The sequence below is a fragment of the Herpailurus yagouaroundi genome, unplaced genomic scaffold, assembly GCF_014898765.1.
Source record: "Herpailurus yagouaroundi ecotype Mexico unplaced genomic scaffold, PumYag 140, whole genome shotgun sequence".
Classification (NCBI taxonomy): domain Eukaryota; kingdom Metazoa; phylum Chordata; class Mammalia; order Carnivora; family Felidae; genus Herpailurus; species Herpailurus yagouaroundi.
This window is the reverse complement of record NW_024412395.1, coordinates 28,471,382-28,487,367: the sequence shown is the minus strand read 5'-3', so window position 1 is coordinate 28,487,367 and position 15,986 is coordinate 28,471,382. Positions and strand designations below refer to the sequence as shown.

The following is a 15,986-nucleotide window of genomic DNA, read 5'->3' as shown; positions in this document are numbered from 1 at the left end:
AGGCCAGACAGGAGAGAGGGGAAGGTGTGGCCACCCAGGAAGTGATTGTAAATTATGCAGCTTGCTCTTCTCGCCTTCAGATGAAAGGGAGAAAAAAAAAAAAGTATTTAGAAACGTGTGTGCCAATGGTCAGCGCTGCGGCAGCCCCGAGGCATGTCCAACTCAAGATACAAAGCAAGGTATAGACCGAAAAGCAATCAGGGGTTTTCAGGGAATGTTAGGAGATAGATGGTGATGCAGCAGCGCAGCGACCACGCTGGGTCAAGCAGCGTGCTTGAAATAAAAACAAAACCCAATGAAGTTTGCAGACTCAGTTTTTCCTTCGCGAACCTAATGCTATTTGAAAGGTAGGTGCGATACAGGACTCTAGTGAAATGAACAGACGCAGCCTAGGAGCGCAGCTGCTCTTGCTTCTCACCGTGAAGTGATCAAGAAAAAACAAATAGACTTCCAGAGAAGCAGAAGGGAATAAAGCTGAGATTCAAAACTGTGGGACCCGGGAAATTTAGGGAAATGGTAACAAGGGAGATTATGGAATCACCTAAAGGATTATCTTTAAAAGACTCAAATCATTATATCAGCATTATTTAAAAAGCCTGGCTGTTTTCTTCTGGGGGGGGGGGGGGGCAGGTAATGGCATATCAAAGTATAATAAGATGTCAAACAAATTTTAACTTAACTCTTGGCCAAACAGCAAAATAATTTGTTTCCTGTACATCTTCCCTGTGTCATTTCTATTTTGTATATGAGCATGCTGTGCCTATATCAGATTTTCCTAAGTGCATCATCAAACTTCGGGGGTGTTTTAACAGTAGTCTCACAGTGCCTAAGTCAGTGTTGTGCACACAGTAAGTGCGTATCCACCAAAACTACAAAACTGGGAAGTTCATGAAGTTTGAGTTCATAATTCCTGCACGCGCGGACTTCCCAAGTGTTACAGAGCTCCGCCCATCCCCTTGTGATTTTGCTCAGAAAAGTAATGTGGGGGGCTGGCAGGGAAGGGGTAGAAGGAGACAGTGTTGCAGATTCAAGGAGTAACATGTAAGAAAAAGCTCAAAGGTGGGGAGGAGGAGGAAGAGAGAAAAACACGGGAAGGGTTTTCGCAAGTGAAAATAATTCAGCAATGGCTCGAGGTAGTAGTGGTGGGTGGGGAAAGGCAGAGAGAAGTGGATAAAGGCGAGGCTGCCGGCGCCTCGCAAAAACTATTCCAGAATCTTCTAAACCAGGTGAGAGTTTGGGTTTGGGCTTTCTCATGAGGGCAATGGCGAGCCATTGGACCGTTATGAGCAGGGAAATTCATTCCCAGAGATAAAGTTCTGTAATGTTCTTTCTGGGCGCAGTGAGAGCAGAGGTTGGAGAGAAGGTAATCTTGAGGCTTAGAGGTCAATTTGGAAGCTTCGGCCGAATCCAGAAAAGAAATGATGGCAAATTGCATGGAATTAAATGAACTAGGACTGGGAGATCAGAGTGGATTTGGGGAAAAGAGAAAAAAAGAGAGAGAGAAAGAGAGAAAGGGTGAAAGCCACATTTGTGGTTTCACATAGAGACCACAGCAGTGAGGGTAGGTTTGGGGGAGAGAAAGTGCATCTTCTGAACTGTAATTTTTGCTTTGGCTCTGTCTGAAGATACGGCTTCCGAAATCCCTCCACCTCCTCTCAACCCTTCCATTAATTATTAGAGGATTCTGCATAGAGATTGGTTATTTGTATTAAAATTGAAGTGTGCGAAATACAAAATGCCCTAAATTATCACAATCAGTAACTCTAATTGGTATCAATTAAGACCCTGAATTCTTCCCTACCTAAAATTAATCTTTTTCTGTCAGAAAATATTTCTGAAGCAATGTGCAAACCATTGCCATCTTATGAGCTTGTAAAATACTGAAGTGTTTGCTAAAGTATTTTCTTTTCTACATTCTATCTTCTACTAAGTGAATTCTTTATCTGATATTTTGTGCTAATCTGATAACATATGCATTTACATGTACAACATGCATACACAGATATAGGTAAAATTCGTAGCTTTCCTAAATTGCAAATTCAATATTTTTGTACCAGTTCCAAAATTCCTATTCACTATTTAGAAGCTTTCTGACAAGACACAAAATCCATTGTGCCATATATATATATATATATATATATATATATATATATAACCAGACTGCAGGAGTGCAAAAGTATACACTGTTTCCTTCAAAAATGGAATCATCACTCACAGATGTAGATGTGTACTTCTTATGCCAAGATGAGACAGATGTGGTTCTATTCACTCAGGGACAGGTGCTACGGAAAAAGAGATAAAACATTTGTAGAAAGTGTAAGCAACTACATCACTGTTGCTAAATAAATAAACTCTCTGCCAAAAAACTTTATTTGCTTATTTCTCCTGCATGTTTATTTTAAGATCTGGTAGAGCTAAGCTCTATTCCATTTTATTTTCCTGCATTGGTCACAAACGGACAGGGCGTACATATGTGTTTGAATATGTTCTGTAAGAATGAATGGCACAGACAGTCCCCACGCCATGCTATACTATTATTAATTAATATAAATCAAGCTTACCCCCTGACGTACCACACCCACAATTTGACACACTTCACTTCTGGCAAGATCATGTTCACCACCCTTATAAAAGAAAACAGGTTAAAATGAGGGCCATGAAAGCTAGGCTTTCTGGCAGGAAAAGCCAACTTCATATTATTTTTCTGAGAAACATTTCGGGGAGCCACAGACTGAGAACAGTACCGGGGGCAGAAATGTGCAGCTGCTAGGCTAGGGCAAGGAAACAGAGGATGATTTTGATTTTAAATATTCGTATTAATTCTGACTCCAAAAGAAGGATCGGGTGGGTATCAGCAGCTGGGAGAGGGAAGGCGAGTGGAAAAGATGATTTTGATTTTAAATGTATTTAATCATAATGCAAAGTGGAGAACGAAGGAGATCTGCAGCTGGGCCAAGGAAGGCAGAGGGCTGAGCTGGAAGATTGTCTTTCTTTCAAATACGCAGCTTTGGCTTTCCTGGAGCCCAGGGGGACCAGGGAACTTGCAAATACAAGGAAAGGTTTTATAGCTTGAGGGGGCTGCAAATAGAAAACTCTGCCTGCCCATGTTGACATTAAGAAAAAAAAAAAAGATAATAAGAATAGTTAGTAAATTTAAATGAGATTAATCCCAAGATTGAAAAGGCAGCAGAAAACTCAAGATTAAGTGTTGGCTGTGGAGTGCTCTAATAAAAACAAACATGCTGATTATTTGATAGTTATCTCTCATATAAAAGAGTTTTATTATCATTCTTTAAGAATTAGGAAACTAAAAATACAGTGATCATTGAAATTATAGAGAATATAATGTACTCTTTTAGTTGATGATTTTAAAGGAAGCTTAGGGGCTCTTAGAACATTATGTCAGTGCAGTTGGGGCTTGGTAAACGTTTGTGGAATGAAAGTAAAAATTAATAAATAATCATTAACCTATATTTTAGATATGGTAGGACAAAACATACACTGAGCCTACAATATTCTCCAAAAGCTGTTTTGTATATTGGCTTGTTATTTTGTTATTTGTCTCACAAAATACAGTGTCAAGAAAAACTCAATTGAACTTTCTTTTCTTTTCTTTTTTTGGTATTCTGAGTAATGTGAGTTGTTTAAAGTGTGAAATTTCCACGGCACATTGATGATATTTAAGATACTATTTAAGAAGCCCAAAAGATATATATAAGTGTGTTGAGAATGCCCATAAAGGGGAGAGATGTTCAAGGGAATAATCTCAACTAAGGAATCATTTGCTTTTAATATGAAAATGTAAGTATAACATACATTTCATACTGCCAGGTTGAGAGAATCTTTGTTTTACTTAGGGTTATTCACTATTTTGAGAGTCTTTATTTCATTTGAGTGAGATGTGATTTATTTTTAAGCTCAGCTTCTGTGTTTCCGTAATGATAATCCCTTGGATACAATAGATAGCTTGTCAATAACAGGCCATGTCGTATTTCTTGACAAACAAAAAATTCCATTTAGGACCACGTTAAAAGACTGTGTAAACCTCCATCCACAGAATTATCAACATTCTGAAATAGGTGGTGGCCGTGGTGGTGGTTGGGATACAGAGTGGGAGGAGCCTTGCCCAAGAATCTGTCTTTAATTTTTTTTAAGTCGACTTTGCTCACCAGGTGGGGGCTTTATCCATGCTTTTCAAAGCTTGACCAATGAATCCAGCTTAAGACAAATATTTCCCTTTGTAGGCAGAATAGTCAAAGCCTTAACTGGTTTAAATCCAAGTAAGAGATTTTACTTTGTCTGAATGCCAGAAAGCATACAAAAAACAATTATCAAGGGCATAAAATTCATCTTTATATCCATCATGAACCAGTGGAGTCGCAGTGGATCTCCGTTGTTCAGTGTCATTCTATGTATTCTTAGCAGCTTTCTAATTCTAAATATGCTATTTGATTTTATTTTTTGACAATTTCTGTCAGTGTACGTCCTGAAAGTAGGTTGTATTTTTCCCTTTCAGTGAAGCTGGAAGAAGCAAGTATATAAAAAAATACCGTTACTTCCTTACATTTATATTTTGTACAACCCAGCATTGATTTGCTCCTTATTTAAGCAACATTTTCTTGATAAATTAAAAAAGCAGCAATAGCCATTACTGCAGGCTATATACAGCCTCTAATATCACTTAAGCATATTACAGAATATAATATCTGGTACTTAACGACTAACTTGCATATGAAAGCTCACATAATGTCTCATAAAACCCTTAAAATGGCTTCAGTTTAAGAGTCTCTTTAAAAAAAAACACCTTCAGGGAATATTGTAAATGAAGTAGCACTCCAGCCTTGGAAAAAAAATTCACACACTTGCAGAAATTTTTAATATAAATTGAACACATTAAAAATTAATTTTGCATGACCATTTCGCATTGCGGTGCCAATGCATAGTTAAGATAAGGCCTTAACTCTTCTTTGTTTAAAGTAACATGGAAGCTCTTTGCTTTCTCTCTTTGCTTTCATCTGTACATAATTATTATTTTCATTAATCAGAAAATGGACCCCCATTTTCCCATTCTGACAGCCTCAGCTGGAGTTGACGGAAACCCTACCTGAGTCACCAGGGTAACCTAACCATAAACTTCTAGGAAACTCATTAAAGAAAGGTGTGAGCTGACAATTAACCAAGGCAGTTTCCATCATCCTTCCTTTTTTGAAACCGAGGAGCTTGGGAGAAAAGCTTACTCATCAGAAAAGTAGCTTTGCCCTGAGAAGTAAACCTGCTCTGGCTTGGCCATCACTCTCCTTTCCCAGACCCCTGATTTGTCTCTTCTTACTTGCTTTCAACTGGATCGGGTCTCTTCTTGAAGATTTGTGTGGCTTTTAACAGGAGTATTAAAGAAGTAACACAACGCACATTTTCTGTTAAGACACTCATTTTTCGATGGAAATAAACAGGGGCAAAAATAATAACCAATTGCACCTTTTTGTAGTTGTGTAGATTTTTTTTATTAGTCTCCTGGCCATCATTTTACAACAAAAATTCCCAAAGAGGGCATTGGTTGCAATAAGACATTGACGGATGTCTTTCTCCGCGGAGAGCTGGCGTTGCATAGATGTGACATGCTGTGGTTTTCTGTGGTTCTGACATGAGCAGCCAGTGAGTGCGTGATGCCAGTGGGAGCTCAGAGGGAGTCGCTGGGGTGATTCACAGATTACATCACAAGTGATCAATTTTAAAAAGGTGGGGATGGAGCTGACCTAAGAAAGTGTCCTAGACCTTAGGTCAAAGGTGCTATATAAATTTAGCAAACAAAGAAAGAACCCCAGAGCACATGTTCCTTAAAGAAGCTTGCGTTCTATCCTTTCATTGTTCGTATCAAAGATTTAACTATGCAAATCTTAAAAGCTGAAAATAAAATGAGAAACCTCAGGCTTAGTTCAGAATCTGTGGCTTAACCTACTGGGATGGGGATCGGAAGTTTTGGGTCAGGGGACAAGTTTTACAAGAGTGTTTTCTTAGCTTTCTTAAGCTTCCAGAAGACCTTGTGAAATATTACAAAATGTATTCCCTAGTTCTCTCTTAGTTCTTATATTCCATGTTAATACCATTTATAAGATACAACAATAAGACAGACTCCAAAACTATTGAGAAGACATTAATTGCTCACTGCCAGAAAAGGTATTAGACTGGTGGTATCTTATCTTGAAAAAAAAAATCATTCAAACTGTAAAAATGTAGTGAAGCCAATCTGTCTGGAAGAATTGGAAAAGAACTATCCAACTGCTTGCAGACACACACACACATTTTCTAAGATCTTCACCTAACACAATCATTGTTACCCGCCAAGCATTGTGTATGGTGGAATTGTTTTCAGAAACTTGCAGCCTCATTTTCCATTGAAATGTTTCCAGTCAGACAGATTTCAACCATCGGTTTATTGCAATGCAAGAAACAATCCCTTATACTGTAACTCCATTCATGTGAGTCCAGTGTGCCCCCCTTTTTAATGCAAATGTTATGAACAGGATAAACACTGTAAGAGCTAGATATTTTTTTACTCCTGGGTGGACACAGAGTCATGCAAAATCGCCAAATGTACTGAATTTAGATATGTACAAAAGAAAACAAAAAAAATCCATAGAGAAGCATCCTTCTTTGTGGCTTCAGTAATTCTCAGTAAATGGCATGTGAACTTAATTTCTCTCTCATCTTCTCTCTCTCTCTCTCTCTCTCTCTCTCTCTCTCTCATGTGCACACACACACAAACACACACACATACACTCACACACAAGCAATCAATTACAATACACGAAGTTCAAACTAGAAAACAGTTATGTAAAATTATTTTAACATTTTTGGAGAATATCTTTCCATAATCACCTGGTACTAACATGATCAGCTGTTACTGGAGGCAGTGGAGATACAAGTATCTATAAAATTGAAATAAAGGTAAATTTTTATTGAATTGTTGCTTATAGTGTTGAATCCACAAGGAAGTAAATAAAGACAAATACCCAAAACCTAATGGGATGCCAAAATCCAGAATAATCCAGTTTTCATGTAAAGTTGAACACAACAAGTAGTAATTCTTTGGAGTCATTTTGGGTGTCTCAATAAGTAACTCCAAAGAGCTATGAACCTACTAAGGCAGAAAAGCAACCCTACATTCCTAAGTCCCCTCCTCACCATACGGCTTCTAGGATCATACAAATCAGGCAAAAATAATAATATAATAAGCGTGGCATGTGCATAATACTACCACATTTATGCAAGCATATATATGTAACCATGAATGTATACTTTTATGATATAAACAATAAAAATTCTATCCATCAGAATTTTTTTCATTAAAGCACTTAAGATCAAAAGTAATACATCTATAGAGATGTTAGCATGTGTCCCAAGCTGCGTTCATTCTCCTTGAACAAAACACAATCTCCAGTCATCTTCCTTCCTAATGGAGTATATATTCTTTTGCTTCTTTTCAAAATTGTGAGAAAATGTAGGCCTTGACCAGATACAGTAGGGTTTACAAGAAGACTGGGAAGAGGTGGTGAAGAACAAACACACAGAGGTCATTTTGTAAATCTGCCCCTCCTCTAATTTTCTACAATTTGCAGTTGATAAGAAGGTGTGATAGGCTGAATTGTGTGCCCCTCAAAGTTCATATTTTGAAATTTGAACCCCCAGTGCCTCAGAATGTAGCCTTATTTGGAAACAGGATCATTGCAGATGTAATTAGTTGTTTAGACCATACTGGAGTAGAGTGGGCTCCTAACCTGATGTGACTAATGTCTGTATAAAAAGGGGAAGTTTGGGCATAGACACACACACACGCACACACACACACACACACACACACACAGATGTACACACAGAATGCCATGTGAACATGACAGCACAGATAGAGGTGATGTGTCTTTAAGCCAAGAAATGTCAGAGATTGCCAATAAGCCACCAGAAGCTAGGGGAAAGGCATGGGACAGATTCTTCCTGACAGCTCTCAAAAGAAACAAACCCTGACAGTGTCTTGATCTCAGACTTCCAGGCTTCAGAACTGTGGCATGATAAATTTCTGTTGTTGAAGCCCCCACACCCTTCCCATTTGTGCTACTCTGCTACAGCAGCCCCAGGAGATGAGTGCAGGAGGTTTCCATCATTATGAGTTTCTGGGTCTACTTTCCAATGAGGAATAATCATAATAACAAGCATAGTAGAGACCTAAGGCTTTATGAAGGACCTCCTATTCCACAAACATCTGAGAGGTGTGTGTTAACACTGTGGTAGACATCCAAAGAAGCGACGTAAAAGCAACCCAAGTGTCCACTGATAGATAAGTGAATAAAGAAGAGGTGGTATATACCGGCAATGGAATATTACTCTGCCATAAAAAAGAATGAAATCTTGCCATTTGCAACAACATGGATGGAACCAGAGGGTATTATGCTAAGTGAAATAAGACAGACAAAGAACGACAAATGCCATATGATTTTACTTACATGTGAAATCGAAAAACAAAAACAAATCAAGGGCAGAATGAGACCTATAAATATCGAGAACAAGCTGATGGTTGATAGAGAGGAAGGGGTGGGGGATGGGCAAATAGGTGAAGGAGAATGGAAGTTATAGACTTTCAGTTATGGAATGAATAATCCATGGGAATAAAAGGTACAGCATAGGGAATATAGTCAATGTATTGTAATAGTGTTGTGTGGTGACACATGGTAGCTACATTTGTGGTAAGTATAGCGTTACATACAGACTTGTGGAATCACTATGTTATACACCTGAAAGTAGTGTAATATTGCCTATCATCTATACTTCAACAAAAAATATATAAATGAAAAATAAATAAAAACAAGCAATTTAACAAAATTAATGTGGGTTAGGGAAAGACAGCAATACTACAATAATAGTATAAATGTTGGAGCTATTGTTTTTTCGTTTATCTGTTTGCTTGCTTTTTCCAGAGCTTTTGTTTATAGAAGAAGCAAGAGTGACTATAAACATCAGGAGTAGAAGTTCAGTAGAGGTTTTCTACTGGGAAAGGACAGAGTTCACTTGTGAGTATTTAACGTGTACTTGTTACATGAATAAGTGAATGAATAAGCAATATCTAGCAAAGCTTCAGAGAGGAGGTAAAACTTTAGACCCTGATTGCCCGGAGTGGGTAACATCTCATTTTACACAAAACCAAATCAAAGCAAAAATGACATTTTACCCAATCATGATAGAGTGGTAAATTTTTGAAGAGGGGAAAAAAAAACGTTTACAAGCATTTCACAACCGTTGGAACCAAGTGGTATGACACAAAATATAACTTGTTATCAATATTCACAGTATATTGTGAATTTATTTTTAGATTGTTGTATAATATAAAAATAATATATAAAGTAGTCAATGATACAGAATCTTGGGAAGATTCTCAATAGAATACTATGAGACAGTTAGGATGTATGCACTTATGTGTTCTTTGAAAGAAAGAATACTGATCATACCCGACAGAGTAGCATGATCTGATTTTCCTTTCAAGGTTTACCTGGTATTTGGTTTCTCTATAAAGGAAACTTCTCTATGTGTGACATACACACATGCACCTGTGAACATATACATGGGCAATATGTCAAAAACAATCTGGCACCTGCTGAGAACAAAGGGATGCTTTTTTTCGGTCCAAACTGGAGTGCTCTCCCCACCCCAAGGGGCCTGCTAAGGAAGAAGACAATTGAGCTCTCTTTTCTTGCTCGAGCAAACCACGGTCAAAGACTGCATGTAGTTATTAACAGGATCAACATTCTGTTTCCCTTCTTGCTTTCCTCTTTCAAGGTCATTATAGGTATAGGAAAGCAAAATAAATCAACCCTTCTCTTTAATTATTTAATGGGATATGAGGAGTTCCATGAAGAGAAATAATATCATAAGTGGGTTGAGGTGGGATAGCAGTCGTGAATTGATAACTGTTCCCACTCATTTGACTTGTGTCACACTCCATACTCTACAATACTATGCAGGAAATTTCATCATAGAGATGAACCAGGAAGCAGCTATAGTATCCTTACACAACATAAAACATTCATATATTATAAATAAATGATATACGGTATAAATATGATCGCTTATTAACTAATGGCCTACACTCGGGCTTCATCTATGACCTATATAAAGGATTTTTGGCATTTAATGCAAAATATACACAAGAGTATTTCCTTGCTTTAAAACTTAAAAAGTGTATTTTCATTAAACAGAAACCTCAAAATCAAGTTCAGACAAAAGCCAAAAAGAATGTCATTCTCCCTCAGATTTTAGCTGGATTAAAATAGTGCTATTGCACCATAGATGTTCAGGTTACCCAAAACAGAGTAAGATAAGGAGAAAAAGACTGCTTAGAGGGAAGACAAAATACCTTGCATAAATAAATAACAGATAATTCACACACACACACACACACACACACACACACACACACACACACGCCAAAGGTTCTCTAACTTTAAAGCTCTGTCAGCTGCCATGGAGAAACCACTGGCAAATTTTCTCCAAAAATAGGACAAAAGAATTATACCAATTCGATGAGAGATGAATGGCAGAATGTTTATCATTAACTAATCTTAAATATATTATTTACTTTGGAAATATTCCCACACCCCCCCATGCCATAAATATTAAAACTTAAATTTTTTCTATTAAAAATTAAAATTTTTAAATTAAAAATTAAAATTAAAATTTTAAATTTAAAAAAGTATCTACTTATGAGTTTATTTATCGAATTCTCCAGAACTACAGAAGATATACCTTTTGGAAAACAACTTCACATTTTTGTTTCATGGTAGCATTTGAACCACAAACTTAATTCAAAATTTATCTTAATCTTAACTACAATATCTAATTTCTTCTTATTCAACGGCTTCAAGGATTTCTATGTCTATGGTTCTAACAACAGGTCTAAACAACAGACATAGAACCATGAATGCTCACACTGAAGGAAAGTGTTAGAACATTCATCTTCCATGAGAACATCCCAAATGAGGACTCACTGAGGACACACCTCATTTGAAAGCCTGCCCTTAATGATTGCATATAGGTAGTTAAAATAGAAAGGTCTACCATAAGTGAATTATGATCCCTTTCAAAATATGATGTCCCCTTGAGTTTCAAAACTTGCAAAACTTGCAAAAACTTGTTTTCAGTTTGCAATGATTACTTGATTTATTAATCACCTTAGCTATCTTTTTCTTTTCTTTTAAAATTAATTTGAATTAATTTGACATATTACATTCAACAAAAGAATTCTGGGGATTGCTGGGTGGCTCAGTTGGTTGAGCATCTGACTATTGGTTTTAGCTCAGCTCATGATCCCATGGTCGTGGGATCAAGCCCTGTGCCAGGCTCTGTGCTGAGAGTAGAGCCTGCTTTGGATTCTCTCTCTCACCCTCTGCCCCTCTCCCCTGCTTATGCACTCTCTCTCTCTCTCTCTCTCAAGTAAAAAAAAAAAAGAAGAAGAAGAAGAAGAAGAAGAAGAAGAAGAAGAAGAAGAAGAAGAAGAAGAAAGAAAAGAAAAAAGAAAAGAATTCTGAAATTTTAGGATATTCTCCCCAAAACATGTTTTTGAATATTGAACATTCATTAATTGGGATTGGCCACACACTGTAATTTATTGGGTAAAAGGACTTGGTAAGCTGTACTATTTCTTTCCAAAGAACAGAGACTGTATTTCATTTCAGCCTGGGATACTTGAAGAATGTGTCTTCATTTCTTCTCACTGCAGGCTACAAGCACTGCTGAATTGTTTGGTGGAAACTAGCATCAGAATTAATATCTACCTTCCCCTATGTCTTTACAAGCTTTGGGAGTTGAGAAGAGAGTAAAACAATAATAACAAAAGCAGATTCAAAGTACTTATAATTCATAATAAAACCTCCATAACAGTGCTTCTTAAGTCTAACATTTTTTATTCCCTCCATCTCCCCACCCACCATTTTTTGCTAAGTGCAGTACACCCATATGCTTCAACTAGTGGCCCTCAGCTTTGGCTGCACATTACGATTACCTGGAGAACTCACAAAATGAAATATGGATGACTAGGGCAGGGCTTAGGTTTGGATAGTTTTAAAACGCCTCAGGTGATCCCAGTTTTCAGTCAGTGAGGAAAACAGCTGTATTAAACCAATGGTTTCCAGACCTTTCCAATAACCACAAGCACCTGGGAGACTTTTAAAAGCATGGAACCCTTTGCTACTCTACCATACCTTCTTTTCTATCTGTGAAATGGAATCGGAACTTGTGCAGCATCTAGTGTTTGTGATTATTAGCAGCTCCTCTATTTTCATGAATCATCAGCTTTGAGAACCACTGAATACGCACTATAATTCAACCAAAAAGGGGGAAAAAAAGGAGTTCTGATCAAATATATTTGTATCGCATCAGAATGCGGTCTCATGTTATCTGAATTTCATGGTGAAATCGTCTGTGTTCCTGTGCATCCATTCAGTAAATGTGATGATTGGTCTGCGTGCTGAACTGCCACATAGGACTTAGGGTTCTGTGTTCTGAGAACCTCTCTGTAGTCTCTCCGCACTGAGGTGCTAACTCTCTTCGCTGTTCCATTGCTCTCAAGCCTAATTCTGTTACCGAACTTATCACCATGGACAGTTTATATGTCCAATCTGTATAAATTCCTGCAGAGGTACTATGCTTTATGTACACTAGCAGCTTCCTATGGGCCGGACCCTAAAGTGAGTGCTGTACATGTATTATCTCAGAGTTTTTTCACAGTCTTAATTTCCTTATACATAACATGGTTGGTGGGACATCACTTTCTGCTAGTTTATTAAACTGGTACTCAACTGACAGGAGACTTCTCTGTTAACATTAAAGTGTCATTAATAAACTGAAGCCCTGGGACCTCCAAGGTTGAGGGACGTGAGGACAACCAAACATTGGGTTAAATCACTCAAAGATCTCCTTTCTGCATCTTTGGCAAAGAACTGACCGCTGCGCATCAGACAAAAGAGTAAGGGAAGAATTTTACCCACTTAAAGCAGAAGGATTCTCACTTTTTTCCCAAACCCAGTGGGAACTTCTACTATGGACATGCCTTGGAACTTCTGACCTATCTTGAGTAGTTCACAAGTTCTTGAGTGAACTACTCAAGATAACCCAGGAGGCAGTTCATTCAAGAGAAAAAGAGAGTTCATTTCAAGAAGTGTTTTTCTCATTGTGATTTCCTAATTTATTTATAATTTTGTTTTTCGTGCATATTGAATAAAATCATCTTTTATGTCAAATGTCCATTTAGAAAAACTGTTTTTATCCCATGCTCACAAGTCACGAAACAATTATATTCAGATTCTCTGTATGGTATTTTGATTTCAGTGTCTCCCTCACAACCATTTTTCTGAACCATTTTTCAGAAAACTTAGAGCTTTCAAAAGTACCCTATCTCCTCTTCCATCTAAGTTGCCTGAGATGTAGCATTTAGGAATCTATGTAGAATACTGCTGCTGGATAGATTATACCTAGCCACAAGGACCCACTGGAAAGACACTAGGCCAGTTGAATACTTTATTTTCACTGAGTGTCAGGTCTTGTAAAAATATAAAAACCCAGGCCTTATCTCTGAAAGTCTGATGTTTTTCAAGTGAGGATGGGAGTATGTTGGCTGGAGACACATCAGGGAAAGAGTGGAGCTAAGAGATAGAAAAATCTGGGGGAATCCACAAGTTAGATTTCTCTAGAAGTAAGATTTCTGATCCCCTAGAATGTGAAGAAAAATTGAGAAAACCCTATTATATGGCTCCAATTTGATACAACATATTCTCAAAAAATACTGCTTATAGAAGCTTACAATTAATTCATTAAGTATAGGGAACTACTTGGGTACTTGCATTTCAGAATCACCTAGTTTTAAAAGAATCCCCAAAGTCTTTTTATTTTTTTTTGCCACAATGGGCAATGGTGAAGCTAATGGTTTTCAAAGTGGGATGCCTGAAGCAGCTTCAGAAGCACCTGGAAACTTTTTAAATGTAATTTTTTTTTTTTTTTTTTGAGAGAGAGAGAGAGAGTATGCACACATGCAGGTGAGAGAGAATCCCAAGCAGACTCCATGCTCAATGTGGAAGCCCGACACTGGGCTTCCTCCCATGACCCTGGGATCATGACCTGAGCCAAAATCAAGAGTTGAACACTCAACTGACTGAGCCATCCAGAAGCCCTAGGAACTTTTTAGAAAAGAAGATTCCCAAGCCCATCCTAGACTGACTGACTCAGAATCTGCCAGTGGGGCCTAGCCCTTTGTGGTTTAACAAGCCTTTCAGGTGATTCCAATTCCTGAATTTTGAAAACATTCTGGTACAAACCAATCTGGGCAGATAGCATCTTTCACAGCTTATTAGAAATGAAGTAGAAGAGCAAGGCATAACTTCTTTCCCCTGGTGACTACATGTTAGCACCCAGCTCAGAGCTTTTCTACTTCCTTAATCACAAGGGATCAGAGAACAGCATGGTGTATGAAGCCATCATTATGTGACTGCAGTAGGCTAAGCATGACTCCTTTTCGCAGCTACCTGAGGATCTGCTCTTGCTACAGGTGCATTCGGTCTGCATGGAAACACCAGACTCCTTGTGCCTAATCTAAATCCTTTTTATGGAAATTAAGCTTTCCTCTTTGTTTAGTTTGCAGTGGCAAGGAACAGCTGGTGAGTAAAATTAGTATGAAAAAATCTTCATATACTTAATGGCCATGATTTAAGTCATTCCTGAGTTTTTTCCTCAAACTAAAAAGCACCTTTTACTCTTCAGTCTCTCTCATGAACTAGTATTCTGCTATTTAAGTTAGGAAAATATAAATTAATTATCCATTTTTAAAATCCATAATTCATTTTAAAAGAGTAAAACCAATATGTCTTGCTCTGCATAAAAATCACTGCAGGCTCAGGAGACAAATACAGACAGAAGCTTGCTAAGGGAACTCAGATGATTTCCAAAATATGCCTGCTTTTCACAAATGTATAGTGATCATTATATCAAGGTTAAAGTTTAACACTAGCACCTTTATTTTTATTTTTTTATATTTTTCTCATTCAGAAAAAAGAAAATGCATATTCTTGGAATATTCTGCTAGCACACACTTCCCTTGGTTGTTAAAGCACCCTAATTGTTGTGCTTTTCTGTCTTGTGACTTACGTGGTGGTTCTGACCTCACCTTTATTCCAGGTGTGAATTATTCAATTCAGACTAGCCAATCAGACTCTGCTTCTTCCTACCCACGCTGTTGGATCAGAGATAAGAGCTTTCTCCAATTCAGTCTGAAGAGAGACACTAAGATTAAGTTCTCTGACTTCTTTATCTAAGAGTTTGAGGAAGGGACACTGTTTTTTTTTAGCTGGAATTGTTAAGAGGATGGGCTGAATGTAGAGCCCTCAGCAACCATCTAATTTGGTGAGCCTACCAGCGATGGAAACAATACAGAGATAAAGCAAAGCTAAGAGATGGAAAGACCTCTAAGAAGGCCCAAGAATTTCCACCATAAAGCTGATTAAGACTGAACTTTTCAGGTAAAAGAGCCATTGATTTTTTGTTCTTTTTATTTTTTAAACAAATTTATATTGTATTCTTAATCACTTGCAACCTAATGGGCAGGATGTTGTGACTAATTGGTTTTTGAAAAAGGAAAGATAAATCAACTGTGTCTGTAGGATTTTGGCATGAGTAATGGGGTAGATGGTGGTTCTTTTCCCTGAGATTCTGACAGAACTAAACAGAAGGGCAGGTTTGGTGAATATTGTATAGAAGTGGGTGGTATAGATAAAACTATGTTGGTTTTAAACATTTTTATTTGACTATACCTGTGAAACATTTATTTAAAAACGTATCGTAGGTCACTGATTATGTATACTATAAGTATACATAGTATAAGTATAATATGTATACTATACTTCCTTTAAGAGGTCTAAGCTAAATGTGGCTATTGGGGAGTCATTGAGATATATGCG

At 37.5% G+C, this 15,986-nt stretch overlaps 1 long non-coding RNA gene across 1 annotated transcript in view; it reads left to right on the top strand.

Annotated features, from left to right (window-relative positions):
* Nucleotides 1-1,138: 1,138 nt before the first annotated feature.
* The window catches only part of LOC121030528 (uncharacterized), a 90,788-nt gene continuing 75,940 nt past the window's right edge, over nt 1,139-15,986 (top strand). Inside the window, exons 1-2 of the long non-coding RNA XR_005790278.1 lie at nt 1,139-1,226; nt 8,967-9,059. This is a non-coding gene — a long non-coding RNA (uncharacterized LOC121030528). The remainder of the gene's footprint in view (nt 1,227-8,966; nt 9,060-15,986) is intronic.